This window comes from Phacochoerus africanus, unplaced genomic scaffold, assembly GCF_016906955.1.
Source record: "Phacochoerus africanus isolate WHEZ1 unplaced genomic scaffold, ROS_Pafr_v1 Scaffold_43, whole genome shotgun sequence".
Lineage (NCBI taxonomy): Eukaryota > Metazoa > Chordata > Mammalia > Artiodactyla > Suidae > Phacochoerus > Phacochoerus africanus.
This window is the reverse complement of record NW_025927414.1, coordinates 9,176-25,457: the sequence shown is the minus strand read 5'-3', so window position 1 is coordinate 25,457 and position 16,282 is coordinate 9,176. Positions and strand designations below refer to the sequence as shown.

The 16,282-nt window shown below is 41.7% G+C and overlaps 1 pseudogene; it reads left to right on the top strand.

Annotated features, from left to right (window-relative positions):
* Positions 1 to 11,664: 11,664 nt before the first annotated feature.
* Positions 11,665 to 12,362, top strand: LOC125119302 (interferon tau-2-like; annotated as a pseudogene).
* Positions 12,363 to 16,282: the final 3,920 nt, after the last annotated feature.

Genomic DNA, 16,282 nt, shown 5'->3' with positions numbered 1-16,282 from the left:
TGGCCCCGCCCTGGGCATGTCTAAGTTCTCAGGCCAGGGACTGAACCAATCAATGCCACAACAGTGACTCTGAACCTCACTGGTAACAGTGCTGGATCCTTGGGAGTTCCTGTTGTGGCTCAGTAGGTTATGAACCTGACTAGTCTCCATGAGGATGTGGGTTTGATCCCTGGCCTAGTTCAGTGGGTTAGGGGTCCAGCGTTGCTGCGGCTGTGGTTTGGCTGGCAGCTGAAGCTCCAATTCTAGCCTTAGCTTGGGAATTTCCATTTCCCACAGGAACAGCCCTTAAAAAGATAAAACAAAACAAAACAAAAAACCCACAAAAAACAAGCAAACACACAAACGAAAAAAGCTGTATCCTTAACCACTAGGCCACCAGGGAACTTCCCATAGAACTATTTTTTAAAATACAAGATTTTAAATTACTTAATTTAAAATAAATATAAACTGATTTTAAAATAAATTTAACTTAAATGTATAAAAAATAAAATGCTGTGAGTTTGTAAACATTCCTACTTTTTAGTTCTCCAGTACTTTCTCACGACTTTTTGAGTCGTGAATGACACCAGGAAAGTCACAGAGCATCTAGGGGCACAGCTTCCCCATCCTCTGGCCTCAGTGGTGGTGGCTGCTCCCCTACTCAAGCCCAGGGCATCGCCAGTGTGGCCAAGTCCTCCCATCACTCCTACTGCCCCTGTCTCTGAGTTGTCCATGCGTACCACAACCCTGAATTTGTAAAACTGGCTACAACTTGCTCTGATTCCAAGCCTCACACCCTCCAAAAAAGAAATCTTTACTAAAAAGCCCAGCTAAAGTTCCTGGGAGAAAATAACGCACAAAACTCGGGGGAAAGCTCAGAAAATGCAATCTTCCATTCTCCCTACCAGAGAAAAATGTCACTGGAAAGGCCACCACAAACCTCCCTCCTCAGCACTCAGCACCACGAAAATGGAAGGTTTTTCCCACAGTATTCAAACACCACAAAATCGCTCTGTGAGGACCCGAAGCTTTCCCTCACTCTGTCAGAGATGCTGAAACTGCAAACTCAGAAGTCAGCCTTTCCTAACTCAATAAAAAGACATCCTGTAACCTCCTGCAACCACCTAGAGAATTTTAATTTATAATAATTTTAAATAATAAAAAATTAAGACTATTTAAGGTAAAACAAACATATAAAAATTAGATTAAAATTAATTTTAATATATAAAATGCTGGGAGCTTTTAAACAGTCCTACTTTTCAGTTCTTCAGTTCTTTCTCCTCCACTTTAATGTTTTAGCCTTGAAAGATACCATAAAGTCAGAGCAGCTAGGGGCACAGCTTCCCTGTCCTTGGCCCTGGTGGTGGCCATGTTCCAACTCACCCCCAGGGCGTCCCCAACACAGGATGTCCCCATGAAAATGGAAAAGATATACAATTTTTCCTTTCTGCTGGGTTTCTTCAAGTCCCAGACATGTTCCTAAATTTTCTCTCTGGAGGGTCCCAATAATTAGTAGATTGGTGTCCAGATTTTAAATGCCTTTGCCCTTTCCCTGAATTTGACTTTCTTCCCAGAAACAATCCTGAAGCTGAAAACATATCACAACACGTTCTGGTTTGGAGCCATCAATTCCTGCAGAAGCGGGCACTGGTGTAAACAGGCCTGGCTAAAATCTCCCACCACAAAGGGAAGGATGGACACAAGGGCAGGTGCAAAAATGAAAGGCTCTGTGAAAGCGGCGGCTGAGCTCCCCCCTGCAGTCAGGCTGGAGAAGGAAGTTGACCCACTTCTCTCAATGTCCCATGAGCTCCCTGGTCCCCTGGCAGCACCTAGCTGGCACCGCCTCGCACGGTCCTGCTGACAGGGTCTCCTGGGTGCTTCCTGTGGATGCTGAAGGCGAGTTTGCACTGGGGACTCTGAGGCATGCCCTGCTGGGTGGGCGATGCTGGTCAGCCTGTTTTGGGGAGTTTGAGAGCCCCCTCATAGCCGCCAGGGTGCAGTGAAGAGAGCTCCGTGGAGGAGGGAGCTAAGTTGTTCAAATTGCCAGGTGAATGCTGAATTTCTAGACTCCTCGTCTGACAGCTGATGGCAATGGCGATGATCTGCTCCGTCCCTCACATTTCACCCCTTAGTATACATCGTCTTATATTTTTCCAATCACTTCCCATATTCGTGTAATTTGGTAGCATAAGTATTTGCTATCTTGAATCCACTAGAGCCATCAGCTTAGTGTTTTCTACAGAGGACTCACTGAAATGTTTGTGATTTCTTCACTCTTTGGTGCAGGCGCCACAACTCTCAAGGGCCTTGCGTATTATGCATCTCATAACTTTATGGTGAAAATTAATTGAGCAAACTATTTGAACCACCTGGGATAATTAAATATGGTTATTTTATAATTCTTAGGAGTAATTTTGTGGCTCGTATTTAAGGCTCTCAGAAATAGTTGCCAGTTGATTTTTATATTTCTTATTACATACAATAATCAGAATACATTGTTATTAAATTAACTCATCAACAAACCTAGAGATAGATGATGATTAATGAAAATATAGAGAATTTGTAACAGTGAGATATTTAGAGACACAACAATATCAGTCGGTTAGAAGTATAGGGCTTTCCTGAAAATAAGTGATGGTTCAATACACGCAGTTGGCACAGGCATCTGATGTCATGTACAGGGAGGTGGACTGTGGAATCTGACATACCAGGTTTTGAAACCTGGATTGGCCATTTACTTATTAGATGGGTTGAGGTGTGGAAGTATTAAATGAGTCCCTTACAAAAGTCAAAGGAATCTACACTTCCTATCACCCTCATTTTAGATAAAGACTGGAATTTATCTGGTAGGCGCTTGGTGATCTTGTTCCCAGTAGAACTGCAACATTTCCATTAGTAATCAATTCAGGTTTAATGGCCATTAAGAAATGAAGGCAGCATCAAGGAATGTGTTTTTTGCCTCAAATAAATGTCAGGAATGAAATTTATCCTAAGGACCCTTGCCATAAACACAAGACCTTGGGATCCTATCACCATGTTATGGACCCCCAAATTCATATATGGAAACCCTACCCCCTATGTGATGGATTAGGAGGTAGAGTGTTGGGGAGTCATTCAGATTTGATGAGGTTATGAGGGTGGGGCTCAGAGGAATAGGATTAGTGCCTTCATGAGGCTCACAAGACAGCCTGCATTCTCTCTCTGCTCCCCAGCATGTGAAGACACAAAGAGAAGCTGGCAGGCTGCATCCCAGAAGAGGGCTCTCAGCAGAACTCAACCATGCTGCCACCAGATCCCAAGCTTCCAGCCCCCAGAACTGTGACAAATACATTTCTGCCATTTATAAGCACGTACCAGTGAAAGGCAGTCAAGTTCAACATTTTGATAGTCAAAACAATTCTTTAATTCCTGAGTTTTCAACTTGTTAATAAAGAGCTTCTTCAATTCCTATTTCAAAATTACTTTAATTTTATTTTCTTCCTATCATCCAAGAGGCTAGAATGAAGGTATTTTTTTGTACATTTTAATCTGCTCAGGGACAAATCTCCTTAAGACACGAGGTCATTTTGCCTGGTTTCTAAGTAAATCTACATATACCTTAATACAAAAATAGGTGTGCTTAAAAACTCTGTGACAGGCCTGGTAAGAAAGGATTTGTTAATAAATCCAGACTTATTAAACATTCAACATTTTTGTTTTACACTTTGCAATATTTTGATTTGAAGACCTGTTTCTTAGCATATTATATTTCTGTACCTGTTTAAAGTTACTAGAAATTGTTTAGCCATATGAAGATCTAATCAATATGTGCTTGTGAAAGGTATCAAAGAAAGTGTCTCTCAATTTGTTGTCTGAGTTTATTATTTCATTGTGCTAATATGAAATCAATAATTATGCAAAATTTCTTATTGACATGACTAGGAAAATTCGACTTTTCCTAAGTCAAAAATTGTATTTTAAATTATTAAGAAGGTAATCCATGTTTAATATTTACTAAAGAGTTCAAATTATTTAAATACTTCATTTAGCAAATTTTTAACATGGTCAACACTGATACACATGCTTGCACAGAACCGATCTGCCTGAGAAGAGAGATGGACCTTTGGCCCATCCCCATTCCCACCTCCATTCTCACATTCAGACCTTATATCATTTTATAAAAGAAAGTCTCTCTTAGACATCCCAAGACTCGCGATGGCTGTTCCAGGGTGCAAATCCTCACAGAGGGTCAGTTTCAGAAGATATAGCTTTGGGGAGAGATTCCCTTTCTGCAAAGTGGAAAAGGCTTTAGCGAGATGCTTATGCTTTATCAGCCAGCTCCTCTCTCTGCTGTATCCACATCTTCCTTTGGACAGGCTGGGTTTTGATCAACATTGAAAGTGCTTAATTTTCATCTTCTACATCTGGAATATGACCATTCCTTCGCATTACAACCGCCTGTAGGTATGATCTTATTCTCTTCATACCAAAACTTATAGAACGTCTCTGCAATAGGAGTCCCTGTTTCTTCACAATGCAGCCCATTTCTTCAATTACTAGAATCTGGTGCCTGTCTCCTTGTTTTCTTGAAACTGCTCAGCCAAGGTACGTAACAAACTACATCTTACTGAGGCCACAGTTCACTGTCAGGCAGCCCCAGCTGACATTTTAGAAGCATCAAACACTTGTTCCCACATTGACCATTTTAAAGTTGGACCTTCAGCTGGTTTCTATGTCACCATCATACCCCGATTTTCTGCTCCTCCTCTTCTCCTTCCTTTGCTGACTCCTCCCTCTCATCTAGGGACCTTGGTTTTCCTCAAAATTCCACACTAGGCATCACACTTCATCCTCTCTGCACAGAGTCTCAATCTCCCCAAATGGTTCCAAATGTCATCTCTGAGATTACAAACTTCCATATGCATGTCTTTACCCAGAGTCACATCTCAAAACACTTGTTCCTCTCCAAACCCTTTATCTGCCTGCTACCCTACATGATCTCCACACAACATGTCCATCACTGGCCCATCATGCAATTACCTGGCTAACCCTGCAGGACCCTTGAGATGCAACCAGCTCACCAGCTGCTTCTTCCAGAAGCTTTCTCTGATCCGTGGGATCCCACATTTTCCCAGTGTCCTGCACTTTCCCTGTCACAGTATCAACAGGCCTTTAGTTGAATGCTCACCAACCCACATCCCCACCGGACTGAAGCTCTGTGACAATACAAAGGTGTCTGCTCTGTACATTGTATCTGGCACCAGCACAGTGGCAACAAATAGAAGGCATACTCACTACCTATTTGCTGAAAGTTTAAATTCCATGATTCTAAAATGTATTTCGCACAGTTTCTTCATCATGCAACTGCTGAAACTGAATCAACAACCATCAGACATGTTTTTCAAGAACGTACAAGTTAAAGGAACAGCTCCAATAACTATAGGACGTACTGATAGCACAGGGAAATCTACTCGATGTTCTGTAATACCCACATGAGAAAAGAATATGAGGAAGAATGGATATATGTACATGTATAACTGATTCACTGTGTTGTACACCTAACTCTGTACTCCACTGTAGGTCAACCACACTCTACTGTATTTTAAAAATACAAATAAATGTAAAAATTAAAAAAAGGGAAGAGGTCCTGCTGCGATAACCTGTGCTAGTGGCCCTTATGCTTCTCCTTACTAGCCCAAGCAAGTGTTCCCTCCTAATTACACATTAAGCCCTATCCTCCCTCCAGCAGAAAAGCTCCAAAAAAAGCAGTATCTTTGTTTCATCTACCAATATATTCACAAACACAAGTAAACTACTGGGGGCCATGTGGCATCAAAATATGTTAAGAATCAAGGAAATCAATAAAACTAATTTTATTCCTTTTTGATTTTAAGTCAGATTTAGGTTTAAGGACACTTTGATTCTTCACTGTGCCACAGTGGGAACTCCAACACTGTGATTCTCTTAAGAGTCTGAGTAAAACCTAACCATTAAAATATACCTTGTGCACCACCAAAGCAAATTGACCAAATCATAATAATAAGCATAAAATTTTGTAAATGCAGCAATCATAATAGAAAGATAAATTCTAATTATTACAAATCTTAAAATATATTTCCTCTGGATTCAAGAGTTTCACCTCCAGTTACAACTAAAATCAATGTGCTGAGATGACTCAATGCATTTACAACCGACGAAGAAAAGTCTTTGACTGAGGGAACACTGACACACAAGAGGCACCTATAAGTAGGTAAAACCCAATTGCGGATGACTGGCTTCAAGTCTCCTTGCCCACTTCTGGGTTTCTCTGAGGTTGATGCTACAGGAAAGCACAGCCTATTTTCATACCTTAACTTCCAGTCTGACGATGTCCCACGCACGGCAGCTATACTTTCTTTTCAGATGTAACCCTGTCCTTCAAAAGGAGTTATTCAAAGTCAGGCTAGAGTCCTCATTTCCAGGAAGGTCTTTTCTTCCCCAGGCTCCTGCACCAAACTGGTCTGCAGAGCTTCCTCCTGCTGACAAGCCCAATGAAGAATTTCAGCTGTTTGTGCCAAACAAGTATGAAGCTCGGCTGGATCATCTCATGGAGAAAGAGGTGGCCTGAGCTTTTTGGAACTGGCTGCTGTTCAGCTTTTGGGGAGCCCCAAAGCATTCCTGTCCTTCAGGCAGAAAAACAGGGAGGACTCTCCCCATTAGGTGCAGAACTGTGGGGGTCTCCTGCTTTGGCAGGCCATGGATCTGGGCCAGGTCACAGCTAAGTCTGCAGACGGGGCTGGAGACCATCATCCTCCATGTCACCAGTGAAGAGCCTGGCAGGTCCCCAGTGAGCTTGCTGATGCAGAGTCTGGCCATAGGAGACGTTCTCCAGATGCTCTGAACACCTGCCTGCAAGGGACAGTGTTATACAGGCCAGGATTGTCATTTCTCTTCCTATCTCAATGTTGTTTCCATGATTTTCTCCATATCTCTTCCAAGTAATGCGACAACTCCAATGCCTCATTTGGTTATGACACTGGAAATTAAACACATTCATGGAACATGACAGAGGACCAATCCAGCAGGATGTGTCCATCTAAATGAGACCCAAGCTTGAAATAAAAATCTAAGTCTCAATCTGTACCTCTTTTAATTCTAATAAGAAGACTTACAGACTTGAGATTGCTCTCCATTTCCACACTTCTGAATGCATCAAAATACAACTAGCCTCTCCGTTTCCTTCTTAAGAGGCTAAGAGACATTAGGTTTGAATTCCTTCACATCACTTTCAGGCCTCACAGCTCATACATCCTGACATAGTCTATGGACAACTGGGCACAAACATTAACATCAAGGGTTAATTCAGGAGTTCCCATTGTGGCTCAGTGGAAACCCAATACCATCCATGAGGATGTGGGTTTGATCCCTAGCCATCCATGAGGATGTGGGTTTGATCCCTAGCCTTGCTCAATGGGTTAAGAATCCAGCACTGCTGCGAGCTGTGATGTAGGCTGCCCGTGCTTCTCAGATCCCCAGTTGCTCTGGCTGTCTTGCAGGCTGGTAGATGCAGCTCGATTTGACCCTTAGCCTGCGACCTTTCCACTTTTAAGGCAGCTCTTCCCCCCATCTCTCAAAAAGGGGGAAGGGTTACTTCAAGCCATTCTCTTCTTTCTGTCACCAAAATGTGCTGACTGCACACATACATGACAATATGCTTGGCAGTGTGGATTCTAGAGAAGTAAGGCAGGGATGCGGACTGCCCTGCAGGGAACAGGGAGGACAGACATCAGAGGCAGGATTAGGAGGAAGGAAGCAGCACATGCCCAGTTCAGCTGAGGGCCAGTACTCAGAGCTAATAAAGAGGAGGGACTGGGGGCAGCAGAAACCTCCACTTGCACCAAATCTGTGGCCTCTGACCTCAAATGACATCAGATTTTCATTTAACCTTCTAAAAAGTGGAAACAACTGAACTAGTGGTCACTCAGGGATTTGTAAAGCTGAAGTAAAATTAAAGTTGCAAAGTACAGGCTGAGAATCTCAACATGGTGAATGCTGGCAGCTTTTATATTAGTATAACACAAGATAACCTGTAGAGTCCATGCTCTGCTCAGCCCAGCCCAGAGAAGCTATGACTGCAGCTCCCTTACCCACTGTCAGGGGTCTGCAGGTTGAAGCTCAAATGCAAACTCTAGGAGAGGCATTGCCTGCTGCACCGTGAGGGAGCAGAGCACAAGTTTCCACTCTCAGAGCAGTGCCTGTGGCATTCTGGAGAGAAATCCTGCAGCACTTGAAGTGCTCTGCAGAGACCCAGCACTTAGGACACTTGTCTGAAAAAATATGGTTGTTCCGTGAATCATAGAAATGAGATGAATAGTCCTTCCCTCATCCTTAGTCACAGACCACCTCTGGTGATGTTAAGAAACAGATTTTTTTTTTTTTTAAAGTTGTACAGACCAGGACTTGGATTAAAAATACAAATCGGGGTAAGGGTGGTAAGAAAGAAGACATTCCTGTACTTTCACCAGTGAAAGATCATCACACTAATCCTAACGATTTCCTGGGGGAGTATTAGGGTAAAGTAAGCAAATACTTTCCACAAACATGGATTATAAAGAGGCCCCAAGTTTATGTAATCAAGATAAGGAATATTTTAATGCAATATTTAAAAAAAGAAAATTCTAAATTTGAGGAACAAATCTCAAATTAAAAAAAAAAAAAAAAAAAAGACAATATTGACCCTGCACTTGCAACTCCCTGAGAGTTTTTCAAAGGAAGCTTTCAAGTTGTCATCGACATTTGGGCAAATTCCATTTAATCTATAAAATTCTTACCAAAAACGTTTTAAAAGGTCTGACCTACTACATGTCCCAACAGCTTGTACAGGAAGTGAAATCATTTTTCAAACAAGGTGGAGTCCTGGAACAGTGTTTCAGTAACCTGACTTAAATATCATTAAAAAACTGTCACAGAGCCAGGAGAAACATGTCAAACATGGAAACTCTCTCAATTAATGACAAGTTTTAAAAAATCGTGAATGAAAATATTAATATTAATTTTAAGGCTTCCATTAAAGTCTGGAAGGTAAAATTACATTAAATGATTGTTTTAGTTTAAAATAAGTAAAGTTTTGGAGTTCCTATGTGGCACAGCAGGTTAAGGATCCAGCATTGTCACTGTGGTGGCTGGGGTCATTGCTGAGTTCCATCCCTGGCCCTGGCCTGGGAAATTCCCTATGCTGTAGGTATGGCCAATAAAAAAAAGTAGTTTATTGTGCTGTATAGCACTGGATAATATCAAGTCACTTAGGATGGAGCATGATGGAGGATCATAGTGAGAAAAAGAATGTACCTATGCATGTGTGATTGCGTCACTTTGCTGTACAGAAGAAAATTGACAGAACACTGTAAACCAACTATAATGGAAAAAAAAATTTAAAGAAATAAATAAAAATGTTAAAAAGTAAAGTTTAAAGTTTGATATAATGCTGTTTTAATATTCAAATATATTGTAATATTCTATGTCTAATATTTTAAAATATTTCAATAAAATATTAAAATACAAAAATAATGTAGAAGTATGTAAATTACAGATATAAATGGAATTAAAAATAAATTTAATTAAAAATATTAAAAGTAAAATGCTACGAGGTTTTAAACATTCCTACTTTATTTACAGTTCTTAATACTTTCTCCTCCACTTTAACGTTGTAGCCTTGAAAGACACCAGGAAAGTCACAGCGAATCTAGGGGCACAGCTTCCCCAGCCTTAGCACCACTGTGGGAGAGGAGCCAACTCACACCCAAGGCATCCCCAACGCCCCCCAACCCTCCCACCGCCATCGCGTTCCCTTTTCTGTGAGCTGCACCTACACTGCGCCCGAATCAGTAAAATCGGCTACAAATCGCTCTCGTTCTGAGCCGCACACCCCTCAGATTCTTGGGTAAAAACGGCCTCGCTAAACTTTCTGTGCAAAAATAACACAGAAAATTCAGGCGAACGCTCAGAAAATGCAAGGTTCCCAGATCCCTACCAGACAGCAATGTCGCTGGCCAAGCCGGGACTAGCCTCGCTCTTCAGCAGTCAGGGACTCAGAAAGGAAGGTTTTTCGTGCACTATTAAAGCAGCACTAACTTGCTCCGTGCAGACTATCAGCTCTTTCCCTCGCGCTGCCAGCCCCCGCTGAAACTACAGCTTCAGAAGTCCGTGTTTCCAAAACAAACCCCATAAAAGGACATCCTGCGCCCTCTTGCGGCCGCCTAGAGAAGCACCTTGCCCTGGGTTGGGGAAGGAACAATGGGATCTGAGCCTAGGCTGCCACCTACACAAACCATGGCTCACAGCAAGGATGGCTCCTTAACCCACTGAGCGAGGCCAGGGATAGAACCTGCAACCTCATGGTTCCTAGTCAGATTCACTAATCACCGAGCCACAACGGGAACTTCCACTTTTGGTTCAAATAAGCAAAGTTTTGGAGTTCCTTTGTGGGGCAGGAGCTTAAGGATCTTGGCATTGTTACTGCCATGGGTTGTATCATAGCTGTGGCTGAGGTTCCATCCCTCGCCCTGGCCTGGAAACTTCCCCTTGCCATGGGCTTGGCAAAAAAAAAAAAAAAAAAAAAAAAAAAAGTTTAAATACAGTTTGATATAATGGTGCGTTTTAATATTCAAATATTTTTAATATTTTATTTTTTATATTTTAAAACAGCTCAATACAATAAAAATTAAAACATAAAAATAAGTTAAAGGTAATTTAAATTAAACGGATATCAATTAAATTAGAAATTAATTTAAAAATATAAAAAGTAAAATGCTACGAGTTTTTAAACATTCCTGCTTTTCAGTTCTTCGGTAATTTCTCCTCCATTTTAACACTGGAGACTTGAATTACACCAGGAAAGTCACAGCTTTCCTGTCCTCTGGCGTCAGGAGGACACGCGCCAAATCACCCCCTGGGCGTCCCCAACACCTCCCAGTGCTCCCATCGCGGCCCCGCTGCGTCCCGCCTTTCTCTCTTTTTCTTCTTGCTAGGGCTGCATCCAGGGCATAAGGAGGTTCCGGGCTAGGGGTCGAATTGGACCTACAGCTGGCAGCCTAAAGTACACACAGCCACACCAACGCAGGATCCAAGCCGCCTCCGCGACCTAACACCATAGCTCAGGGCAACGCTGGATCCTTAACCCACTGAATGAGGCCAGGGATCAAACCAGCAATCTCGTGGTTCCTAGTCAGATTCGTTTCCAAAGACCCACAATGGTAATAACTCCATGTCCCCCTGTCTCGGAGCTGTCCTACCACCGCTCCTAAAAAGCCCCAATCTGTAAAACTGGCTACAACTGGCTCTCATTCCGAAACAGATTCTTCCATTAAAAATGGCCTCGCTAAAGTTTCTGTGCGAAAATACCTCAGAAAACTCAGGGCGAACGCTCAGAAAATGCAGGGTTCCCAGTTCCCTACCAGACAGAAATGTCGCTGGCCAAGCCGGGACTAGCCTCGCTCTTCAGCAGTCAGGGACTCAGAAAGGAAGGTTTTTCGTGCACTATTAAAGCAGCATCAACTTGCTCCGTGCAGACGATCAGCTCCTCCTCTCGCGCTGCCAGCCCCGCGGAAACTACAGCCTCTGAAAGTCGGTGTTTCCAAAACACCGCCTAGGGAAGCACTCTGCCCTGAGTTCAGAGAAGGAACGTTCTTGCTCACAGTTTAGCAGTGCCCGCGCGCCCCCTGGTGGCCCTCTCCTGAATCGACTGAAATTCTCAATGGCCACATCCAGTTGCTCCTGGCAGGGGTGATACTCTCCTCCACTGCTTGCTGGCACTCTTGGCCAATTCTCTGGGATCCATAGGTTAGAGAACAGGGAAATCTTCATGCTTTTAAGACAGATGAAAAGGATCTCCTCTCAGGCATGCCTAAAGGACAGAACTGACTTCCAATTTCCTTGGAATGGAGGCAAAACCACCAGAACACAGACATCTCAAGGCACCTGTTTCCACCCTCTGATGCTCCAGCAGATCATCAACCTCTTCAACACAGAGAACAGCCGTGCTGCTTGGAACGACACCCTCCTCGATCAACTACTCTCTCGCCTTCATCACGGCCTGGAACGACTAGAGCAGATGGAAGATGACAATCTGGCTTGTGCCTATTTGGGAAGTGTTGTCCGGAAATATTCCAAAGAATCCATCGCTATCTCAAAAAGAAGGAATATAGTTCCTGTGCCTGGGAGGTTGTCAGAGTAGAAACTCAAGTGTGCCTTTCCCTTATGCAGCAATCGTCAACGAAGAGTCAAGAGAGAAAAAAGGCACACTTGTGACACATCCTAATCAGTAACATTATTCTTTGATTTGACCCCCAAAGCAATCTCACCTCACATTTCCACACATGCTGAAAAATATTTGAAATGAAAATCATGAAGTATCAGAAATATGTTTAGAGAGACTATGATTATTTCACTGAATAAATGTTTTGTAGAGTAATTTCTTAAATTTGATGAAGTTATTGGGGGCCATTTGATTGTCCCTACGTGGAAGTTTATTTTTAATGGAAAGGTTTTCAGGACACTCTGTTCTTGCAGACATTGGTCAGTTGACTTAATGCTAGCTGCTGCAACAAGTAAACAGCACACTGTCAGCAATCTGATCCTAAGTCAAATTTAACTTTCCTTTGTACCAGAGCACCACACAGGCACTCCTGATCAGATGAATCTTCTGATTCGCTCTGCTCCAAACAGTGATTCGATGACATGAGAACCTGCTATTGTGTGGCCTTGGCATATTCTATGTATGACTTCAAGTTTCTCAAGTGGTGTTCAGGTTTTTTTTTTTTTTCCTAGTCTCAGAAAAGGGGTAGTAAGTATGGGGACAGCATGGGATGTTTCAAAGGCCAGGTCAGTACAGGGCAATGTCACTTCTGCTCACATTAGTTGGCCTGAGTTGATGCTCATAGGAATCTAAGTGCAGAGAAAATTGGGAAATGATTCCATGACTAAAGGAAGAGGGAAAAGTGTAGTGAATAAGAACACCCTTCATTGGTACATTATTTGTACTGATGACATTCTGGGTGGAGAAAAAAACAACCAATGTTCTTGTGTTCTTGTCTGCACACAGTTTTAAAAAACAATCTGAGTCGATTATGGAATATTATTCCATAATTTCAATCTAGGTAGGTTTACCTGGTTGCTTCTCATTAGGAGCTCTAGCGGCACTGATTCTGAAAGAATGATTCAAGTTGATCCCCAAGGGCATAGGCTAAGGAGGGAACTATCCACACATGTAGACACATTACAAGTTGTTGCCTTTTTCCCTGAGGAGCAAAGAAAAAGTATGATCAGGCAGCTCCTTGCAACGTCTTGAGGACCTCTGAACTAAAAGTGAGACTGAGACTTCAAGTTACATCCAGGCCTGATGATCCTCATCCTGATCTTCTGAATACTGAAAATGAAAACTTGAAGAAAATAATCCTGCAGATAATCTTAAAAAAAACCTCACACAATATTCCCTTAAAACATCCCTTGTAGAACCACAAATTTTTCATAAAGTGTCTTTACATTGTCATCCTCTCACACCACATCTATATAATACATGTTGATATTATTCCTTCTATTATTGCCATGACGCTTCCCTGCTTGACTACTGATTGAGCTCTTGAAGCGAAAGCTGCTGTCCTACATATCTAGGAAATGAGGTTGGGTCACAAGGTTTCTCTCCACTGAGGTATTTTACACACTCCTGAGTAGTATTCTAAGGAGAAAACGGTTTAGGTCATGTCTTGGTCTATTCTTGCTTCGTCCCCAGAAGAGCAAAGACTGGGTAGTTTGTAAAGAGCAGAAATGTATGGCTCACCGGTCTAGAGTCAGGAAATCTAAGATGAGGGTGTCAGCATGGTGGGATTCTGGTGAGAGCCTGCTTCAGATCTCACATTGCAGAGTCTCCTGTAATGTCACAGGGCAGAAGAGTGAGGAGTTTTCTTCGGACCTCTTTTGTAAGGGCACTAATTCCCCTTGTGGGGCCTCCATCCTCATGCCCTAATCAGTTCCCAAAGGGCCAATCACTGAACACCATCACATTGGGGGTTTGGAGTTCAAAATAGGAATTTTGCAGGGTCTCAAACATTCAAAACATAGAGATCTTTAAAGACTATACACCTGGCATCTAAAAGTAAGCTTATAGTCATGTTGAGTGAAAAAGAAGAACGAACAGGGTTGCAGACAAAACAAGAAGAGCAAGGACTCAGAACAGAAACTCTTGAGTTTTGACCTGAAGTAATGCTCTAATTATTATATGACAAACTTTGTATATCAACTTGAAATGGAGCCCATCATCCCAAGCAATGGAATGAAAATACAGAGGGCAAATGGGCATGCATCCTCTTTGTGAGGAGTCTCCAAAGAATCTCAGGATAAAGGTAGTAATGGCCCCATCAATAGAACCACCAAGAGTAACTGGGTAAATATCAGGTTGCCCTGAGCTGAGTTTAGGTATGTGACTCTGTATCTGACACCAGGCTAATTCTTTTCTATTATGACATAGCAGAGGGCAAACTGGAGATGAGACCATCCTTGGGAGTTTAATATGGTTCTAGGCAAAGGCTGAAAAACAAAATGTGCTGCTCTTGCAACTTGAAACCCCAGAACCCCATGCAACTTAAAGCAAAGAAAATCGTAGTGGTTTGAACAATAAACTCAGTGGATATAATTGACACCAGTAGGGACAAAGTGGAAACATTAGCCATTGTCTATTATAATCTCAGCAAAATGATGAGCAAAATAGGGATGAAGCAAAATAGTTTGGTCATTCATACATGTCTTCCAACAGGATAAGCAATATCCGAGATACTGCTTTGGTAAACATTATCTGTTGGGTGATTGCACTGGGCCTGGTGCTGAGAATTCCACAGAGAATAAGAGACAGTCCAGTCACCACAGAGCCGATTTGCCAAAGATGGTCACAAAGCTACTATTTAAAGGTTGGAATGTTGAGGGCTTAGGCAACACAAAATCCACAGCAAGATCAAAGGAACTCATGAATGGAGATGAAAGTCAATTCACTCCACAATAATATTCAATATTTATTCAGTTCTCAATTAACTACAGTGGTGGCTTCCTTTTGCTTGAAAAGAATAGCCTTGGATTGGAACCGCTGAAAGTCCTTTGAGAAATCTGAAATTTAGTGAAAAAATACAGAATAAGACTCAAAGGGATGATGATTCCTGAATCATGCCTCTCTGGGCTCCAAGGGGTGCACACACTAGCTTTTAGGGCCTTGAAAAAATTGTGTTATTAGACTGCTGTATGGAAGTCCAAATTCAACCCTATCCAACAAAATCTTATTCCTCAGCATTGACTTTTCTCTTTGGCTATTCTGTCCTATCACAAGAGCAGTACTGACACTGAGTTCGCTGAAAATAAACAAATTGTACATATAATCAGTGAGGGGTGGCTTTTACTTACTTATGAGCTTCTATTGGCTGTCTTGTAGATGTGGCTTATGTTTGAGTCTCAGTGTGATTCAGGCTATGGGAGGTAAAGACAAACATCAATTTATATCTGTACATTAAATACAAATATGGTTACATTTCATTATTTAATTCCTCTAAAGTCATTCAACACATCAATAATTATGTCAAGTGCTAAACAGAAAAAAATTGAAAATATCTGTATGTCTATTAGCCAGTGAAGTTAAAAAGTATTTTCTAATATGAAGCAAAATTAAAATTGAAGTGCTAAAAACAAATATTAAGAAAATAATTTAAGTCTTTCAATGATTTTGACCAGTCTTGAATGATTTTTTAAAAATATATCCATACTTTTGTGTTATCATCTACATGAATGTTGAGTACATAATTTAATACATTCTTATATATGTAAGTCAATATATTACCCTAAAAGTCCACTCTGCCAACTTAGTTTGCAAGATTTAGGTATAAAGGTAAATTAAAATTCAATAGCTATTACGTTTCATTTGTAGTTTACAAATTTTGTGTCATTTTTAACTGTCCAATGAATACAAAGAGTAAGTTTTGTACTCTCTTTTTCTACTGAAAAAATAGAGATCTCCATGGACTATATAAATAGATACACAGTATGCCTGTGTTTACAAAATTTCATGGGGTCATAGTTAGGAAAAAAAAAATCTAAAAAGGCTCTGTAGAGAGAGGAAGGGAAGGCAATAGTGAAAAAGATATGGCTGAGAAATGTTGCCCTAACCCACTTGGAGAGTGCAAGTGAAAAGCAGAAACAGAACTAGAAAGTAAGAGGGGACATTCAGAAAATGGAAATGAATTCGTTCCTATTTAAGACACAGCCCTGAGGGAAGGTCTTCAGACATCCTAGAGAGCAGGGTCACAGAGTCACC